The sequence below is a fragment of the Castor canadensis genome, chromosome 8 (assembly GCF_047511655.1).
Source record: "Castor canadensis chromosome 8, mCasCan1.hap1v2, whole genome shotgun sequence".
NCBI lineage: Eukaryota > Metazoa > Chordata > Mammalia > Rodentia > Castoridae > Castor > Castor canadensis.
The window spans coordinates 100,114,580-100,135,224 of record NC_133393.1 but is presented as its reverse complement, the minus strand read 5'-3'; the positions used below and the strand labels follow the sequence as shown (position 1 = coordinate 100,135,224).

The following is a 20,645-nucleotide window of genomic DNA, read 5'->3' as shown; positions in this document are numbered from 1 at the left end:
CAAAAATACAAAACTCTATATGCTACAGAATAAATTTAGCAAAAGCAGATTGATTCCAAAACTATAGTCAACACCTTTCCTTAAAGGATTTAAGATCATAGTTGAGAACTTTGGCAGCTAAATTTGATTTGGGGGTAGATAAACTCCAGTTTGGAACTGGGACATCTAGCCTGAAAGGTAACCTCTGCTGAAAGGTAAAAGCAAAGTTTCTGCCTTGGGCAATTTATACAATAATGAACTCATTTTACTGTTCTTGGACATTATTCACCAGGGTGAGAGCTGCAGGCAAAGAGAACAAGAGTAAAATATCCTGAGACAGGCAGTTTCAACGATGTGGTTCCAACAATGAGCAAGCCAGAGATCTCATGGCAAGTCCTATTACTGTGATACTTTCTGCCCAATAAGAAGTTTGGAAAGTCAATAGAGGCACAGACACTATTGGCTCTGAAACTCAACTGAAGGTTCCCCAATCTCTCTCTGACCCTCAGTTTAGCAGTTTAATCAAATGTATCAGAACAGACAGCTGCAGTTCCCTTTTTATTCTGAAAATAATGAACCCAAGAGTCTGTTAGCTTCTCCAAAGGCTCAGACACCTCCTCTATTGACAGACGTCCCTTCCAGCTGCTTTTCCCAATTTGAAACGGATTGACTCTGTAGCCTTTGAGGGCTAATAGCTCCTGTTAACATTTTGAGAAGTGCATGACTTGAAATGCCTCATCATATTTCATTGCAGTGTTTCACACAGCTCTTCACTTAACCATCCAGGAAATGTAAACAGGACCTTGCTTCACACTCCTGAGAGCCTGTAATGTTCACTTGTTTGCATGACACTTGCTGAGTAGCCTAATTAATTATCTGTGGGTGGCAGATTACATGAAGTCACACTAGTCTGTTAAGTATGCACTTCCTGTATCAACATATATTCTGAAAATATGGCAGGGTGGGAGAGAGTGAGAGGGGAGCTGGAGGTGATAGTTAAAGTGGCTGTCTTGCTCTTTACTGTTGAATGTTTCATATTTATGTTTCATTTGACTGCTAAAATTTCAAATTTCCTATAAGCAAAAGTAAACATAAAATGTGGTACCCAAAGAGCAATTTAAATCAGAATCATGCCTTAATTATAACAAATTTCTCAGAGGCAAATAGTATTAACTTAGATTTTTGTCTAAGGCAATACCAGAATGCCATGTTCCTCATGCAGACTTCCATAATCATTAGTGGTTCACACTTGGCTCCCTGCCAAGGAGTGTTCTTTTGTGCAATACAAATTCTTTAGACAAGGCATCCTTAGGGCTGCCTATGACCTGAAAATATTTAATTTGGGGTTTCAGTTCATGAATTGCCATTGTAATGTCCAGTCTGCTATCTCTTTTACTACTTTGTATTTATTACATGTCAAAGATTACCTGGGTAATTGTTTTTACATATTCCCCAATAGATTCTTTAGTATTAAATTCTCTGGAAAGGAAACTCATTAAATCTTTTTGGGTGCAAAAGCACAAAGAAGCAAGCAAAAAATGGCATCAACTCCTCCTCTCACCCCCACTCCCAGATCTCTGGTAATAATATTATATGTGCTCTGCATATGTGCTTCAGACCACAGGAGTGTGATGGAGGAAAAGTAGACTACCACTCCTTTTCTGATAATGAGAGAGAGAGAAAGAGAGAGAGAGAAAGAGAGAAGAGAGAGAACCGGCTACTCTGGTGAGAATTATGAAAAAATTCATTGCTATTATTGCTTTTTAATTTCTAATTGTACATGTATTTCTGATTTTTTAGAAAGGTTATAGCTGTATGAGATCTAGAATCAAAACCTGATGTGACCTACATAAAAGAAACGCTCTGATTCCCTAATTAAACCAAGCTGTGGCTGCAGGCTCTGCAAATAGCTGCCAAAAAATCATCCAATCAATCTTCCGACTATCCTCCAGGAATGTGTCCAGGATGGTGGAGTGGCGAAGATGGCAGTGGGGATGGGAGGCCAGGAATATCCTCGCTCTCATGTTTGTTCCACGCTGAGGGTCCTGCGTTTCCAGCACACAGCCCAGGGATGGAAAACATCGCATGGAGGAGGGGGCTGGGAAGCAAGGGGACCAGCAGGGGTCGAGGAGAAAAACAGACTAAATGTTTTAACAGCTGCTCTATTTTTCTTCACCTATTTTGCCCAAGGATCTGATTTCCTTCTGATGGGGGTGGGCTTTCCAAGGGCCAAGGGCTCGCTCAGCAGGGCCTGTTTACTCTGAGTAGAAGGGTTCTCTTTTGCTTTTTGTGCAAACTCTTGTTTTTGAGAAGGAAGGAGTGGTAAGAAGAAAATGGAATATTTCACAGAGTTCATATTAAAGCAAAACCAGTTGCAGAAAATGCAGTTCATCTGAATTTTAAGTAGAGACTGGCAACATATGAAGAAAAAAAAAATAACACTCATTCTTCTTCTTAAATTTTTGACAGGAAAATTGTTCTTCAGGAAAGATGGAATGTCATTCCCATGTAACTTCCTCTTCCATTTCAGTTCCTCCATGAGGCAGAAGGTATGTTAATTGAGAAGGATTAGAAAAATAATGCAACTGCTAAAGCTAAAGGCAAATAACTTGCAGCGAAGCAATCTCACAAATGGTAAGAATACATTTTACAAGCTTAAACATCAGGGGCTACCTGGAGCAGACAGAAAGCCAACTTTATTTTAAAAGAATAGTTACTTATTTTCTTTGCTGAAACTTCTTTACTCTGTCAGTCTGGGTTTGCTGTAGACTATTTGTCCACACAAAACATTTCAGAATAGATGGTGTCTCTCTGTCAGACTCACTGGGTAGTGGTCACTCCATTTAAATATGTATGTGCATTAGGAGCACATATGTGGTTTATTCCATGAGAAACATAATTTATCCTTTGAGGAATTTGAACAATCAAATGTAGGTCTTAACTGCAGCCACTGCTCAATTATTCAAGCAAGTGTTAGAAGGCCAAGGTTACCCTATACTGCGTACCTGTTAGACTTTATTTGGATTTGGATTCACAACACTCATTTCCACAGCACCAGTCCCAAGACAGGCTGCTGTATTTCTCAAGTGTTTCACATTCACACCACTTCCTTTTCACTGCTTCTCTCTGATCCATCTCTTCTGGAATTTCTGAGTGCCCCTCCATCTGAACATTCTCATTCCAGGTTAATTTTTTTGCAAAGAACTTATCACTCATCATCTTCCTCCCACTCCCACTTCTAAATCATTGTATCCCTTTTGTTTTGCCCCACACACCTTTATGCTAGATTGTTCTCTCTCTCTTACATTGTTTTGGATTTGTTTTCATGAACTCTGTTTCCTTACATAGACTGCAAGTACCCTGTGGAAAAGAGCAGTATCTTGTATCTGTCTCTGAAAGGGCAGAAAATCCTTTAGCAGTGCTGAGTTTCCCAGTTTCCCTGAGACTGTCCCATTTTCACACTGAAAAATCCCATATCCCAGGAAACCCCTCACTCCCAGGCAAACCAGGCTGTCTGGAGACCCTAACATCTAAGTATAAGTGGAAGATTTAGAAATAATTTGTGACTAAAAACACTAAATAATTATAATGCTTTCAACATTTTATTTTATTTTATTTGTTTGTTTCTTGTGATCCTGGGGATTGAACCTAGGCCCTTGAGTGTAACATTTTTATGTTTAAGTGTTTTATGTTTAACCAATGGTCATCACTGAAAGAACTAAAACATGCCACAGAAACATGATACATATCCAGCATTCAACAGTCACACAGATCTGTGCACTTACACATGAAACATATAGATAAGAAGGATAAAGCGCAAGATGAGTGCAAGTCGTAGAGACCTGTGTTAACTGAGGATTCTGCTGTCTCCTCCCTTTCTACTTTTGCTCTACTGGCCAATGCAAGAATGAGAATGAAGAAAAGATTACCCTTCAGGCTTCTGTAGGCCAGAAGAAGTGTGACTGAGTGGGCCACACTTCTGGTTCTTGGGCATTTTATCTTGCACCTGAGTGCTTTGCCTTTTGTGTCTTCTGCCACCTTAATCTTAGTGTTCTTAATGTTGGCTTTTATAGTAACCTCTAAGACAGAAGATTTTTTAAATTCAACATGTATTTTTGATTTAAAATAAGATTTCTTGCTGGGCACTGGTGGCTCACACCTGTAATTCTAGCTACTCAGGAGACAGAGATCAGGAAAATCATGACTCAAAGACAGCCCAGGCAAAGAGATCATGAGACCCTGTCTTGAAAAAGCCATCGAAAAAAGGGGTGGTGGAATGGCTCAAGGTGTAGGCCCTAAGTTCAAACCCCAGTACTGTCAAAAAAAAAAAAAGATATGCCTCATTCCAGATGAGAGGGGGCACTGTTGATTGGTGTCCTAGATTGGTCAATGTGGCTAAATTGAGACACAGGTCATGCTTCCATCACAGTAAATGCATTGCAGTGGTGACAGTGAGATCTGTAACATTTTGCTTAAGTTCATGGATGAAAAGATGCAATGAGAAAAATGTTTCCTAGAAAAACTTGGTATTTATAAAGTGCTTTCTATAATTAATCTAGGACTGAACAATAAATTTCTTCAGGAAATTGAATCCCACAGGTCACCAGATGGGGAATTTTGAAGTTGCCATCAATAATTCCAATCTGCAATTCAAGTGGCCACGTTAAAGACGAAGCCCAAATTTTGTGGACAACTGGATTAAGCATCTTTTAAAGAGGGCTATCCTGGAAGAAAAATCAACTTTAAAGGTGACCTTGATGTGCAGTAAAACCAACCAAGACATGTAAAATTATTAAATAATTTATTGACATTAAATAATTTTGCCTAAAAACACTAAAAAAAAAAGATAGCTTTCAGTAACATGGAAAGTTACTTAAACTTGGTGGGTCTAGTTAATTTTTCTGGTGATATAATCAATAATAATATAATTACCATCTCACATGTGTCTATGTTTTGTAGTTTCAATAATACAATGAATATGTTCAATAGTATATTCACTTAAATTTTTTTAATGTTTCCATTTTAAGAAATTCTGACCATAGTTAAGCTATGGAAACAGTCAAGATGCCCCACTACTGATTAATATATTAGGAAAATGTGGTTTTTATATACAATGGAATTTTATTCAGACATAAAAAGAATGAAATTTTGTCATTTGCAGGTAAATGGATGGAACTGGAGAACATCACCTTAAGTGCAGTTAGCCAGGTTCAGAAGGCCAAAGGCTGTATGTTTTCTCTCATATGTAGAATATAGACCTAATACAATACAAGCAATATTATGAAAAACAGGTCACGATAAGAGGAGGTCACATACGCAAGAGGGAGGGTGAAAAAAGGAAGTTAAGAAGGTGAATATAGTTGATGTATTCTCTATACAAGAATGAATATAGAATCTTTAAACCTTTTGAAAACACCATAAGAAGGGGACTAAGGTAGAAAGGAAAAAAATAGAGATGAACCACTTTGGGTTATAACACATATATACATGGAAATGTCACAATGAAATACCCTGTGTAGCTATCTTAAACAAACAAAAATGTCTTTTTTTTTTCTTTTTGCAAAATCAGAGAATAGGAGAGTAGAACAGGTCCTGTTGGGGGGATTGGTACCACTGGGGAGAGGGTGTCGGGAAAAGGTGTAGTAGGCTGAATATGGTGCAAATACTGTGTACACATGTATGTATATGGAAAAATGAGACCTGTTGAAACTATTCCAGGAATAGGGGGAAGGAGGATAAAGGAGAATGAAAGAGGGGATGAATTCAGTATGATGTATTTGGTATATTGGAAGAGCTTTTGTAATGCCACAAAGTACCCCAAGCACAACAATAAAAAAAAAAAATAGAAAGAAAGAAATCCTGCCAGGTGCTCTGAAGATGTGTTGGAGATGGGCCATACAGACAGACCGAGAAAAGAAAGACCATGCCTCTGCCTTTAGGGGTTTATAATCCAATGAAGGAGGTGAGTAATAACACCTCCTAATTTTGACTGTGAATCTCTAGAAAAAGTAACAGCTGGTTAGGAGTTAAGAAAAAGGCATTTATGGCAAAGAGAATCTCATGACTATACAGATGAATAAGGTCACAGACACAAGAGAGTGGAAGACGTATGCAAACCATAATCCTGCAGAAGGGATGTGAAGATATGTGAGAGACAGAAGGAAATCATGATAAGAGATGCATGGAAAGGTTTATCATGTCTAGAATTAGAAAGTCAGAGAAAGTGACGGATGTTAATTCAGTTTTCATTGGGAGCCAGATACTATATTCAGTGATTTGCAGAATTTATGTCCTTTAATGCTTATTTGAGCCCAAATACAATTTTTTTTCAGTACTGGGGCTTTACCCTTGCTAGGGCTTTGCACTTGCTAGGCAGGCTCTCTACTGCTTGAGTCATGCCTCTAACTTTTTCCTTTGGTTATTTTATAGACAGGGTCTCATTTTTTGCTCAGGCAGGCTGGACCATGATACTCCTATTTTATGCTTCCCACCAAAGCTGGGGTGACAGGTGTGCACCACCATGTCTAGCTTTTCTCCATTGAGATGGGGGTCTCACAAACTTTTTGTCCAGACTGGCTTGGAACCGTGATCTTCCCAATCAATCTCAGCTTCCCAAAATAGCAAGTATTACGGGTGTGTACCTCACTCCTAAAGTAGTTATTTTTATTCTTATTTTAATGATAACAAAATGGCTTAGAGAATAAAAAAAAATAGTCTTCACATTCACATAGCTAAAAGCTATAGAGCCAAGATCCAAACTCAGATAGGCATGCCTTCAAATTCAATCAAATTGAAGACCTTCCATTTGCCCCATATGATTTGGACCTTACTAAAAATGCAAGGTTTATAAATAGTAGAATGAATGACCAAGGGTACTATCTGCATTCATTGTATAAGATATATTGGCAGGTACCAAAACCAAAAGTAAAGAGGCCAAAGGTAATTGTTATGGTTTCAAATAAGAAATGTCTCCCACAGACTCAAGTATTGAAGGCTTAGTCCTCAGATGGCGGTGCTACTTTGGAAGGTGATGGAGATTTTAGGAGATAGGGCCTCCTTGAAGGAAAGAGGTCATTGGGGCGTGCCTTTGAAGGTTATATCTTGTCCCTGGCCCCTTCCTCCTGTCTCTCTGCTTTCTGTCTGCCATGGGGAGTAATTTTCCTCTACTACACTCCCACTGCCATGATATTCCACCTCCCTTCAGGTCCAAAGTAATGGAACTAGATGACTGCAGATTAAAACCTCTGAAACCATGAACTAAAATAACTCCTTCGTCCTTCAAATTGTTTTCTCAGGTATTTTGTCACACTAACCAAAACCTGACCAACACAGTAATATAGATCAGAACCAAGCTAGTAACATAGGAAATCAAAACACTGAAGAGGGATTTCAGAAGTGGGTCCAAAAGCTAATAGGTGAATGTAGCTATACCACTGGGTTTATTGGGCAAAAGTAGTAAAACAGTGCCTGAGAGCATTGGTGTCATCTATCAAAGTCAGAGTAGGGCCATGCATGGTGATACACTCCTGTAATCTTGACTACATTGGAGGCATAGGTAAAAGGATCGCAGTCTAAGGTTGGTTCTGAGAAAAAATGCAAGACCCTATCCAACAAATATGTACAGCAAAAAAGACTGAAAGTATGGCTCAAGTGGTAGAGCACCTACTTAGCAAGCAGAAGGCCCTGAATTCAAACCCTAATATTACACCCCCAAAAAAAGTCAAGGTGTAAATGCCTTCTAAGAATATGGAAAATTGACATTAATCTTTTTTTGAGACATTTGTGGAATTTTTAAGTAAATAGAACATTGTTCGGAAGATTACTTGGTTTTTGATAAGACAATAGAGTATCACTTCTCAATTCGACAGGAATAGGGTCACTTATTGTACACCAAAAACCACTCAAGTAAGTCTCATTCGCAGTGAACACTACTTTGAATTTTTACCATTTTGTTGATAGCTTTTAATCTAATCTGAAGTTAATGAAATGGTGGTTTACATAAACAGTAGAATCTTAACAGTGGATCAAGAGTCTGTGAGACCAAAAACCTCGTATGGCATCTTACCTATTTTGAAGACAAAACTGAGAAAAGTGTTTTTTGAGAAAAGTGTTTTTTTATTTTACCTTGCCAAAGGAAGAGGAAGAGAATTTCACAATAAAATGGTATAAACACTTTAATATTTTAAGCATTTTAAGATGCAATGAAAGCAATAGTAGAATCGGTATTAAAATGAACAAACAAAACCTTACTGTTGGAATAAGAGTCTTAACTCTTCATCCATTAGTAGAAACTTGTCAAGATCCTTTCATTCAGATTGCTTGGAGGTGTACACCTCTAATTCCAGCACAAAGCTGAGGAAGGAGGATCACTAGTTTGAGGCTACCCTGGACTATATAGTAAGATTTTTCTCAGGAAAAACAAAAGATTGAATACACAGTGGAAAAATTCTGACAAACAGTAGATGGTGGAGTGGTATCTAGTGAATGTCTGCTCCTCCATTACTGTAGTGTTTACATATAGAATTGATGATCTTTTCCAAACCTAATAATGGTGATGATAGCGATCATAGCCCTAATTTATTAGATGACAAGTACATGCTAGGCATCACTCTAGCTAGATCACATAGGTTCTCATTTTATCTTTAAAAAGACCCTCTGATGAAGACATATTGCCTCCATTTTTCAAGGTGAGAGCATGAGTTCAGAAAATTTCAAACACTTATCCAATGTTACTTAGCACAAAAAGCAATACATCCAGAATTTAAACACAAACTAGTCAAACTTTAATGTTTGCCATACTTATTCTGCTCCAATGAGGCTCAGCCTTAGCTGCAGATTATAATTGTGTAGGGAACTTTCATAAAATATCAATGTCCAAGTCTGATTCCTACAGATTCTGATCTGATTTCTTTGGGATCTAGGCATAAGTACTTCTTTAAACTCCCCAGGTCAAGAGCAGCCAGAGCTGACAATCATAGTACTGTACCTTGCTATCATGCAAAGTGTGTGAGTCTCTGAGAACTCAATTTAAAGAAAAACACCCTGTTTATGTACACATTTTATCATTTCTAATCCTCTTCCCACATCCATATACCCTATTTTCAGATCATATTCTGAAGGAAAATTTTTAGCTATTCAGTTTATGTTGAGTACACGAAAAGAGCATACATAATATTGAAACTAAGTTTTAGCCTCCAAAGAAAGGATCAAGATACCAGACACCAATTCTTCATTGGTAAACCTTGTTTTGAACACAGAGTCCTAGGCAAACTTTGTTCTGAATAAGAAAAACATGGCAGTTAGTGGCTACATATCTTTTTTTTTAACCTTAACCCATAAAATGTGCTGTAAAATAGGTGAATCATCTCTCAGATTTACCCAGTAAAAGATTCAAAACCATGAACAAAAAGGCAATGGGTAGAGAAGAATGACCAAGGCAGGAAGTCTGGTGGGCAAGTCACAGCAGCAACAAGTGGCTGTTAGGAACCCAGGAGCCTGACTAGAAGGACTGGAAGCCCTTCTGCTGCCAGTATTAATAGTGAGCTTTTCTCCTGCTACAGAAGAATAGCTTGTTGCAGATATGTCAGTTTTAGCACAGACTGAGCATCCATAATCTGAAAATCCAAAATCTAAAATCTGAAACCTTTTCTGTGCTAATGTGATGTCACAAGTGAAAAATTTCACATGACTTCATGTGACAGGTTGTTATCAAAACACAGCTACACTAAAATATTGTTTAAAGTTAGCTTCAGGCTATGTTTATAAGGTGTATGTGAAACATAAATGAATTTCTTATTTAGGCTTGGGCCCATCTCCAAGATATCTCCATATATAAATGCAAATAATCGAAAACCTGAAAAAAAAATCAAAACTCTGAAAGTCTTCTGGTCCCAAGTATATCAGATAAGGGATTCTGAACTTGTATTTGCTAAAATAAATTTATTCTTCCTAGGTATTGTAGATACCCATAATCTTTCTTTTTCCTTTTCCCTTTCTTTTTTCTTTTTTTTTTTTTTTGACAGTAGTGGGTGTGAACTCAGAGCTTCATGCTAACTAGGTACGTGCTCTACCACTTGAGGCATACCTCCAGCCCTACTTCCATAACCTTTATTTACCTTGTTCCCTTTGCATTTAGCAGACTGCCTGGCACATGGGAGGGATTTAGGAGAGATTGCTTTCTTTATATAAAATTTAATTATGGATGATTGCAGAGAGATCATTTCATCTAGTATATAATTCTAAGTATTCTAAGTATGTAATTAATATATATACATATATATACTTAGTATTATATAGTAATGTATTTGGATATAAGAAATAGTATATGTATACATATTTATTAAATCGAAGTTGAAAAGGGTCTTCAACCCTTTTCTTCTTTCTCCTTCTCTTTTAAACCCAAACCACAAACACAACCTCTTCAAATTTGTATGCTTTCAAAGGCACAAGACAAGCACACACACCCAGGCAGATGAAAAAAATCAAGAAACAGAGTTTTGAATGATTTCCTGATGCATACTGGGCCTGATTCTACATAGGTGTTCTGCTGTCTGTTAGAATTTTGGAGAAAAAATCCCAAAGCGATAGCCTCTTTTCCAGCCTTCTGGCCATCAGACTAAGTGGCAAAGACAGTGCTGCATCCCACAAACTCTATCAAAGTATGAGTTTGTCTACTGACAGACATGACTGGAATTCTGGCAACCATGACGACCTTCTTTTCTTCCCATTGGAACTTCCGCTATCCAGAAGAGGGCCAAATATCTTAATGATGTAGAATTGTTTAGAAGGAGAACATAAACCAGAAATTAAAAACATGGAGACTGGAGACAGAGTCCTATAATTGAGCCCATGTTTTGTAATTTATCTGTTCTATGGTCTTGAGAAATTTATTTAAGTTCTCAAAGCCTCATTTTCCTACCAGGAAAATAGAAATGGAGACATAACATGCTCACATGGGTTGATATAATAATTCAAAAAGATATGCCTATAAAACCCTTAACATAATCTCTGCTCATTCATGTGAACCGTATTTATTGAAAACCTAACTGAACCAGGCATGATTTTAGTTGCTCCTGCCCTTTGTGAACTCGTACATTCTAGTAAAGAGAGACCCAGTAAAGGGAGAATGAAAGAAACAAAGCAAAATGATAAAATGTACTGAATGTTAGACAGAGTGAAATGTATTTTATGTCTAACATATAGAAAGCTTTCAGGAGATTTTAGAAGTAAAAAATAAAGTACAATGTCTCAATATATAGACACATTTGCTAAGTAAGAAGATCAAGTATTTGTTTACATTATGTTTATTAGAGAAGCCTAAGTAACAAATACATGAAACTAAGTACAAGGAAATGTTGCATCTTCTGAACTTTGAAAGAAAGGATTAAGCTAAAACTCCAAGGTTCAATGATGTTGAATCAACTCCTCGATCAACGTCATAAAAAGGAACCATATGTGCAATCACACTGAAGCTTTTCCCCAAAGCTTATATAACTCTTTGGGGCGAGGCCATGGGAACCAATTCTGAGCTCTAAAATACTCCATTACTATTTCTGCTTGAGCCACAGGCAGATGTGAGCAACTAATAACGTGCGTGTTGCGCTAAATGCAGTTCCTTGCTGACTCTTACAAAGACCTCCCACATTTCTGAGGTTTTTAAATCTTTATCTCATCAGTGAGCATTACCTCGTCTCTATCACCTCAATAAATGGAAGGATATTGTGCCAAACACTGCTCTAATCTTTTACAGGACTTAGAAAAAGTCCTTTCTGTAAGCTAAAAATAAACAATACATTTTCCACTTAAAAATCAAATGTCACTGTTTCCATAAGCGTGACTGTGTGAATGCATTGGCTTCCCCTATAGAGTCAGAACAATGTTTATGAAACGAAATGACCCTAAAAAGCCATGATTCAAGTCATAATAGAAACATAAGCTAGTCACATACAAACAAGCTGGGAACTTTTCAGAAAGTCTCTACAGGAAATACTAAATCTACTGGTGGAGTTCAGCAGTTACATCTGGCACCGCCTGACTATTGCTGGCAGGAGGATGCTAGCAGCCAAAAAAGGTTTGAGCTATGAAACTATGAGTTCATGTTAGGCATAGAATTTACATGAAATGAACTGAGTGGCAGTAAATGGAAAGGATTTATTACTTTTGGGAAGGGAATATATATCTTCGTCTTATTTTTTCCCTCAATACTAGCTCCCTAAATGTTAAAAACTTGATTCTTTTCTTATGCACCTACTCCCTCTTTCTCATTCCCACAATATTCTACCATCTCACTTCAATTCTTTACTCCCTGTTTTGTTGGATAGGCAATATCTATGTATTTTTATTATTAAAATTAATTAGATCTGGAAGGAGTAGCATAACATGGTGATTTAAAATGAGCAGTTAAAGCCAAAGAGACTTATATTAATTACTTACTAGGTATGAGACTTGGAGCATGTTATTTGAACTCTCTAAATATCAATTTCCCTGCCCGTAAAATGGGGTGATGATATTATTTGTCTCATATGTCTGTTGAGGAGATTATGAGATAATACATAAGGCATTTAGCAGACTTCTGGCACATGGGAGGGATTTAAGAGCGCTTGCTTTCTTTATGGGAGATTCAATTTGTGAGTGATTGCAGAGGGAACATTCCATGTACTCCTAAGTATATGAGTATCTTTGATATATTTGAATATGAGAAGTAGTATGTATATATTAGTCTAATTAAATAGTTTTTAATATCTTTGTGTATTCATCCCACATTGATTCTGAATGTCTAGTCATCTTTGTGACTATAAAATGGGAGTTGGTGTAAGTGAGAACAGGTGGGTCTCACATGCATTGTATATAATTCTGAACTTCAGAGGCATTCAGCTCTTTGCTTCCTAAAGCCTCTTTGAATTTTATGGCCTGTATTATTGTATAGGGGTTATAGTTGAAAATTCTCTTTACATCCTACCAATCTCTCAATAATTCCATCTTTTGCTTTGCTTGTTGAGTTCAGGAACAGATTTGTCCTGATACCCAGAAAATTGCTCTTTAAATTCAACCAGTACACAAATTAGAAATGACTTTCTAAAGAAGATCTGGAAGAAATGGTCACTGAAAACACTTGAAATCATCAACAAAGAAAGCAATCACCAGGATAATAAAAAACTCATTTGAAAGAGATACTTTGATCCCAGGTATACCTATTTTAATCCAGGATTTCCAGTTGAACAATTCAGTTTATTTAAACATATTTGTTGAACACCAGTTTTGAAGAAAAAAACATATTCTTTTGGGACTACTAAGATATAATGAAAATTAGTGTTGCACAATGTTATAGGTAGAGGGAGATCATCTTTTTAAGTCTATATGACTTTCTGTAACTGAAAGAAAGCCAATTCAAGCTAAATTTGATTGGGGGTAGATATTTTATTGGATCAAAAACTGAAAAGTAAAGAGATACACACTAACTTCAGATATAGCTGGGTCCAGATGTTAAAATAATTGTCACAAAGGTCATTTTTGACATATCTCCTATTCTCTCTCCTTTCTCTGCTCCCCATACCCTAATTTGACATCTCTGCTTGCTTTGTGTTGGATTAAGCATCAGATACATTCTCTCTGCTGGAAACAGAGATGGTCCCTCACAGCATTATGACTCCTTGATGATTTCAGCTTATGTATTTTGAAAATAAAAATAAGTTCACTTTTCCCTGGTCTATAGAGTTTATATGCTCTGTCCTGGATGAACCACTGTGTTTGGAGGTACAGAAGAATCTGCCAGTGATACAGTAGGGGAGCTAGTGGCCCTGTGATCAGCAGTCCTTCTGAAATAGGTTGGGAGAGGAACAATTTCCAGATATTGGGATGACAAAGAAGTTGCTTGATAGTTTCTTTTATAGATAATATATCTACGAAAATGCAAAAATGATATCTGTTCAAACTATTCCAGGAATTGGAGAAGAGAGAATAAAGGAGAATGGTGGAGGGGAAGAATTCAAGTATGATATATTTGATACACTGTAAGAACCTGTGTAAATGCCACAATGAACCCCACCCAGCACAACAAAAAAGAGAAAAAAAAAAGAATATTAAACTGAGGCTTAAGGAGAATGAATGGCTCACCCAAGAGCAATCAGCTGCTGATAATCTAAGAATATAATTCAAATTTTATGATTCTGTTAAAACTGAATTGCACTCTTCCTAATAAAAATGAGAGAATAACACACAAGCACAAAGAGGCTATGCAACAGAGGAGCTGAATGCAGAAGCCTGACCCTGACTCCTGCATTTTGCCAGGTCTATATCCTTGGAAAGTAATTAACCTTTCTGTGCCTTAGTTTCCTCCTGTTGTAAAACAGAGACAACAGTGATTGCCTCATTGCATTGTGGCCAGGAACAAATGATTTAATACAAGTAAAGAACTTAAAACAGTGCTTGCCATGTTGAAATTACACAAGTCTTTGTTATCATTGTTATTAGGTGCTTAGTAATAAATACTTTAGTAATAAATACTACTAAAAGCACTTTGCACGTATATTATGACATCTCATCTTCCTAACAACTTAATGAGGTAGACATGATCATCCTCACGTGACAGAGAAAACTTGATCCTTGACAAATTAAACAACTTTCTCAAAATGATACAACTAGGTAAGAGTCAGGGTTTGAACTTCCATCTGTCTAACAATAGAGCCTATATTCTGCCCCTGATACTTAGTGATAAATGGCATAAGTTCAAAGAGATTGCTCTGTGAGTCCAAAGGAGATCACTATCACATCCAACTGAAGTGTTAAATACAAGGAAAGAAACAACTGATCCAGCTCCTGACAGATTGTATTCCCACCATTCAACTCAGCAAATATTTACTTGAGTTCCTACCCTATTGAAATACAGCAGTGAAGGAAGCCTATAACAGCTTGTTAACCTCAAATTTGAATTGTAAAAAAGTAATTGGGCAATTTAGGTAAAAGGCTTTAGAGATGGAAAGATTACAAAAGAACAGGGTGTGGTGTAAGAGATCTGGGATGTGGTCAACCTTGATTTGGGAGATGTTGCCAGCAGAGAATTAGTGGGAAGAAGGAATTGAGACATACTAGATACTACTGAATTGTGGAGACTTCTGGGATACTAAAAAAGAGGTTCCAGTGGACTAAACCCAGAGGATAATAACAGAATACTGGGAGGGGTAAGGGAGAAGCAGACAATAATGCCAACACACACATAAACACACACACACACACACACACACACACACACACACACACACACACACATGAAAGAATCTCCTTTCTCCCCAAACTGGAATAACTTTAGTTAAGCAGTTTACTGAAGTATAACATCCATTTTTTAAAAAGAAACAAATTCATATGTTAATATTTTATAGTATTGCAAGTTTTTCCCAAAAGCAATTCACTTGAAAGCTATTTCTCTTTTTAGAAAAGCACCTACGTTTCCCTAATTTTTTCATACTTAGCATGTGGATTTGCTTGCATTGTGGAAACTATCACTAAAATATCTGCACTGCTTATTTATTATTTTTTGTCATAAGTAAAAGAGTAAGGTTTTACAACCCACAACAGTGCAAAAAATGTGACCAAATTTTATTATATTGTCCTATAGATTAAAGATTGCGTATCCTTGTACTTTGGAGGAAGGAGGCAAGGAGGGAGGCAAGGAGGAAGGGGAAGGATTTGTCATGCTTCTTCATAAAGATGACATGGAAATAAATGAGACTTTTGGCTAAATTATATTTTTTAATCCAGAGTTTTAATCTTGGAACACTTATAAACAACTCAAACACATTATGGTACAAGGAGTAATTTGTATTTATTTATTTAATTTTTTTTGGCAATACCAGGGTTTGAACTCAGGGCTTGGTACTTACAAAGCAGGTACTCACTACTTGAGCCACACCTCCAGCCCAAGGAGTATTTTTTAACACCAATATGTGTGCTTAAAGGTGGAAAATGTTCAAGGTATGAAATTTGTGGAGTGTCTAAATTAAATAAAATGAACACTTTAGCACTTTCCTCTCACTTAATCAATACCCAATGCAAATATGCTAAGACCATGGGTCTAGATGTAAGAATGAGAGGCTTTAATGCACTCATTTCCTGTAAATGTGTTACACTTCATTAAAATATTTAATGAAAAATAATTCCAGCTCAATTTGCAAATGAGGAAATTCAAAGGACTATATGGCTTGCTTCAGGTCACACAGCTGGTTAGTGACAGTCTAAACCAACACCCATGTTCTCTTATCCTACTCCCCTGGGCTGCTCCCAATTTTATCAGCAAACTTTCATTTTTCACATTAAGTAATTATATGCTTCCATGTATCTAACATTAATATAAAGTCTAAAAGTCTAAATAAGTACTACTCAAAATAGCCTGTTTTTGAACTGCTTACCAGCCCCACAGAACATAACCAAGAACATCTTGCTTCATAAAAACAACAGGTGAACTAACCAGGGTGCTAAGTAACCGGCTGATTTACATTCTGGCCCCAACTCCTTATCCTATCATGGGTCAATTAACAGTTAGGGGATCCACATTGGACTTTGGACCCTATTTTGAATGACACCAATGTAAATTCTTGTAGAGCTGACCTGGAAACCTGTACATATTAAAGACTGCAGTATATATGAAGAGAAAAATATCCAAGTAACCACAATAAATTAAGATTCCAGAATAGTTAGCAGTAAAAATTGATACATAAAAAATGAACTGATTTCTTTTTTTCCTTTTGAGTTGAGGAGACACCCATATTTTAGGATGAGGTTAGTCTTTCTTTACTTGGCACCATGTTTATCCTGCTTACACATAAAGATTCTATACCCTACCCTCTCCCTCTTCTCCTCTGCCACTTTTCTAACTTGTTTATACCCATAGTCATGGGCCTGAATCAAGAGAAAAAGAAATATTTTGCCTTATCCAGGCATCACCTACAATTTTGAGGTTAACTTAAAAAAAGGAAATACAGAAGAGGGTTTTTGTGCTGAAATAAGAGCTCTGCCAGAAAATTTTATTCTCTACAGTCTTAGGAAAGTTCCCAAATAATAAATACAGAAGTAGCAACATAACTCACCTCTATAAACTGCTATTGAATAGAGTAGGCAAAACACAAAACTCAAGGGATAAGTAAGATAAAGAATATTTAGAGCTAACTGCAAACAGAATTTTTTCTTTGTCTACTTAATGCTGAAACAGTCTATCAATTCAATTAAAAAACAAAACAAAACTAGTAGCACTTAAATACTTGGTTGCATTCTCCCTTGGGAAGGAGGCAGATGAAACCACCGCGTCAAGTATATTTCTAATTGATGTGTCTTCAAGCTGAAAAACCTTCTGAAATTTTATGAAAACTTTAGCTTCATTGAAACTATGACTCATTTTCCAGGATATTTCAGAAATTCCTACCAAAGTAAAGTTTGTTAAGATGTAAAATCAAATGGCTTATCCCAAAAAACACAGAAAATTTTATTTAAGCATTGCCCAATTGTCACTCTATTTATTATCAAGACAAAATTCTGAAGATTAAATTTTACTTCATTTGGAACATGTGCTTTTACAAGATAACAAAAACTTTCACAAAAATATGGGGCTTCTGTCAAAGAAGAAAGAAGAGCTGCATTACATGAGGAAGGGCAGAGGGGAAAGATCACCTCTGCTTATGATGGATTAGCACAGAAGGCTAAATCTGAATTACTGTCAAGCTGCTAATATGTTAGTAACCAAAAATTACTTCTAAGCAAAAATTAAATTATCTAAATATGTGTTTCACATATCAATTTATTTAAAACTATGAATTATTAAAATACAAATGAATGAGATGTGAAAAATTTTACTTATACTTGTTCTGATATCAGGACTCATTTTTAACAGCTTTTTTTTTTTTTACAACTTTTTAAAATCAAGAGTGAAGATTTAGCACAAGTAATGAAATGGTGCTGGTCATTTTCCTTGCTTCATGTGTTCAATACAAGTAAGTTTCAATATTATTCATAAGAGTGGAAGTAGTTGAGTAAATTATGGTAATATACTTGGTAGTACACTTATATAGGTATAAGATTATATTTATACATAAAAGGAAATATGAAGAAAAACTTCATAAATATTAACTGGGAAAGATACTAACTTGCATATGTACTATATCAGAACATAATAAATGTTAAAAATTTATATAAGATTGATGAGATTTTGATTATTTTCTGTTTTCATTTTTGACATGTAGCTATAAATGATAATGCACCACGTAAGTTGAAAGATAATATTATTCAAACAAATGTATTACCTAACAAAATTATTTTATTTTTATTATTTTCTATAATAACCTAATTCACTCTTTTCTGAATGAAATGGAGTAGTGGTTTTCAAATAAGTGTTTTTTTCTAATGAATATGGGTTATTTTTAAATTTAGTGGGCATTTTATGGTCTATACAAGCATATGAAGTTTTTATTTATAGAAAAGAAAAGATGAACTTGTGTTTGAGAATAATTATTTATTCTACTGGAAATACTGTTTTCTCTATTTAGCCTTCACTCTGCCAAGATAAATAAGCTGAATAATAAAAACTCCACCCAAGCTACAACACAGTTAATAGACATGCTTTAAATTTACCTATTGAGGACCACAAAAAACATCAGCTTTACATCATTCCAAGTAAATCCAAGTCTATTTTCCTAAGCATCCTCATTAAACTGTAAAAGAGCAAGCAGAGCTACCAAATATTCATTCCAGAAAACAAAGCCCATGAAGAGTATAATTATTTTGTTCTGTCTTTAAATCTCTTTGCCAAGAATCTGAACTGGATTAAGTATTCAACACCAAGAGATTAAAGATGTATATCCCTGTAGCTACCACTGCACACATCTCCACACAATCACTGGGATTAACTTTCCAAGGAAGGAGATCAAAGCTTTATTTCCTTGTGGGTATCTGATAATAAAAGCCAAAGCTAAATCAAATTCTCATCACTTTTACATCTGTCCTTAAGCTACTGGTTCAAGAATAATCAAAATATGTAAAAGATCAGGTCAGTGAGAAGAAAAGGCAAAAAAGAAAGAAAAACCTTTTCTTTTTCACTTTTAGTGGCGATAGCTCTAGACAGGTAACTAATAAAAAATAAGCAGAAAATAATACATAAATGATGAATCTTTGACAAAAAGGTGAGTAAACATTAAATGGTATCAGAATATTTCATATGTAACCTACAAATAAATCAGCTTACCTATTATATATCTTGACAACAAATTATAATGAGTCATCACAACCAGCATCTTTAACTTTACAGAAAGTTTTTTGCAAACTAGATGATCTGATGTTTTTAGTTCCGGCCCAAGTTAGGACAATTGACTATTAAATTGAGGAAACTGGATTTCATGTAATTATAAATTAATTATTTATTTTAGCAAAACTCTTGGGTCTTTCAAAAAATCATACATATAATGAAGGTTTGGAATAGTTCACTTTGACCACATCTGTGTTTATATTCTAGAGTACTACTTCTGCACTGGTGTTTAAGAATTCCAAGGAGAAGAATCTGACTTTTTGTGTCATGAATATCCCTATATGTCCACCAGGAAAAACTGGAGTCTTTCTGCTGTTAAGCACATCATAAACATTAAGCCACATTTGATGAATCAGCCTTCTGTTACATATTAAAGAACAGATTTATTTTCCCATTGTTTCAATTCCTTTACTTGAAATTCCTTTATCAGCAACATTTGTGCAAAATAGCAAAAATATACTAACATTGAAAATATAGAAATATTCCTGGAAGAAACACCTAGAAAGATAATTGTTTCCACTGGGTAAGTTTAAAGACTCTGAATCTTCAAAAGATGTATCTTTTGCATAGACTAAACAGTCAAACTTAGAAAAAAGCAAGCTGAGCTTTTAAAAAATCCTTTTCAAAGCTTAGAGACATTAGAACCAATATTTATGAAATTATAAGATCTCAGGAAAGATCAGAAAATCTTCCAAACTTTGGCTTCATTTTTATCTGAATTTAGTTAAAAGATGGTAAAATACTTTCAACATAAGATCATTTCATATGAAAGATATTTTATGGTAATATTGTAATGACCCTTTATAAGTATGTAATTGTACTTTTTAATAACACTGTGGCATCCAGAAGTTATTTGTACAATTACATTTTTCCTAAAATATAGTAAGAATGCAGTGTATATCTATTTTATGTGTCCAAATGTCTAATGTGCTAATGTTTACATTTTTCTCATATTAATTATCCCATTATTTGGATAAACATATATATAATTAATAGCAATATAGGATATTACTGTATTTCTTTTTTTCTTAACATAATTAACTCTTTCATGCTAGTGAGGAACATATAAAAATTATTTCTTTCATAAACTTTCTAAAAGAATATGTGATCTAATTATGTATTTCAGGAAACTTATGCCATCATTATAAATTGTACTTGCCTAATGGGATAAAGTACAGAGGGATTTAATTATTTGTGACATAACCACCTTGTGATTCATTATTTCTCAAGTTGTAATTTTATGACTGAAGGTTCTCCATCATATTTCTGTGATCATTCTATACAAGGTCATGGAGAAAAACTGGCCTCGAGGCACCATTTTAGCTACTAAGAAGTTAAATCACATGACTATGAAGACATCAAGTTGATCTCTGGGAAAGTAAAT

General features: G+C 35.6%; 1 non-coding gene across 1 annotated transcript; it reads left to right on the top strand.

Moving 5' to 3' along the window:
- Positions 1–4,315: 4,315 nt before the first annotated feature.
- Positions 4,316–4,448, top strand: LOC141410595 (small nucleolar RNA SNORA1). The gene has a single exon (XR_012435432.1). It is a non-coding gene; the product is annotated as a small nucleolar RNA SNORA1 (small nucleolar RNA).
- The last annotated feature ends 16,197 nt before the right edge of the window (positions 4,449–20,645 follow it).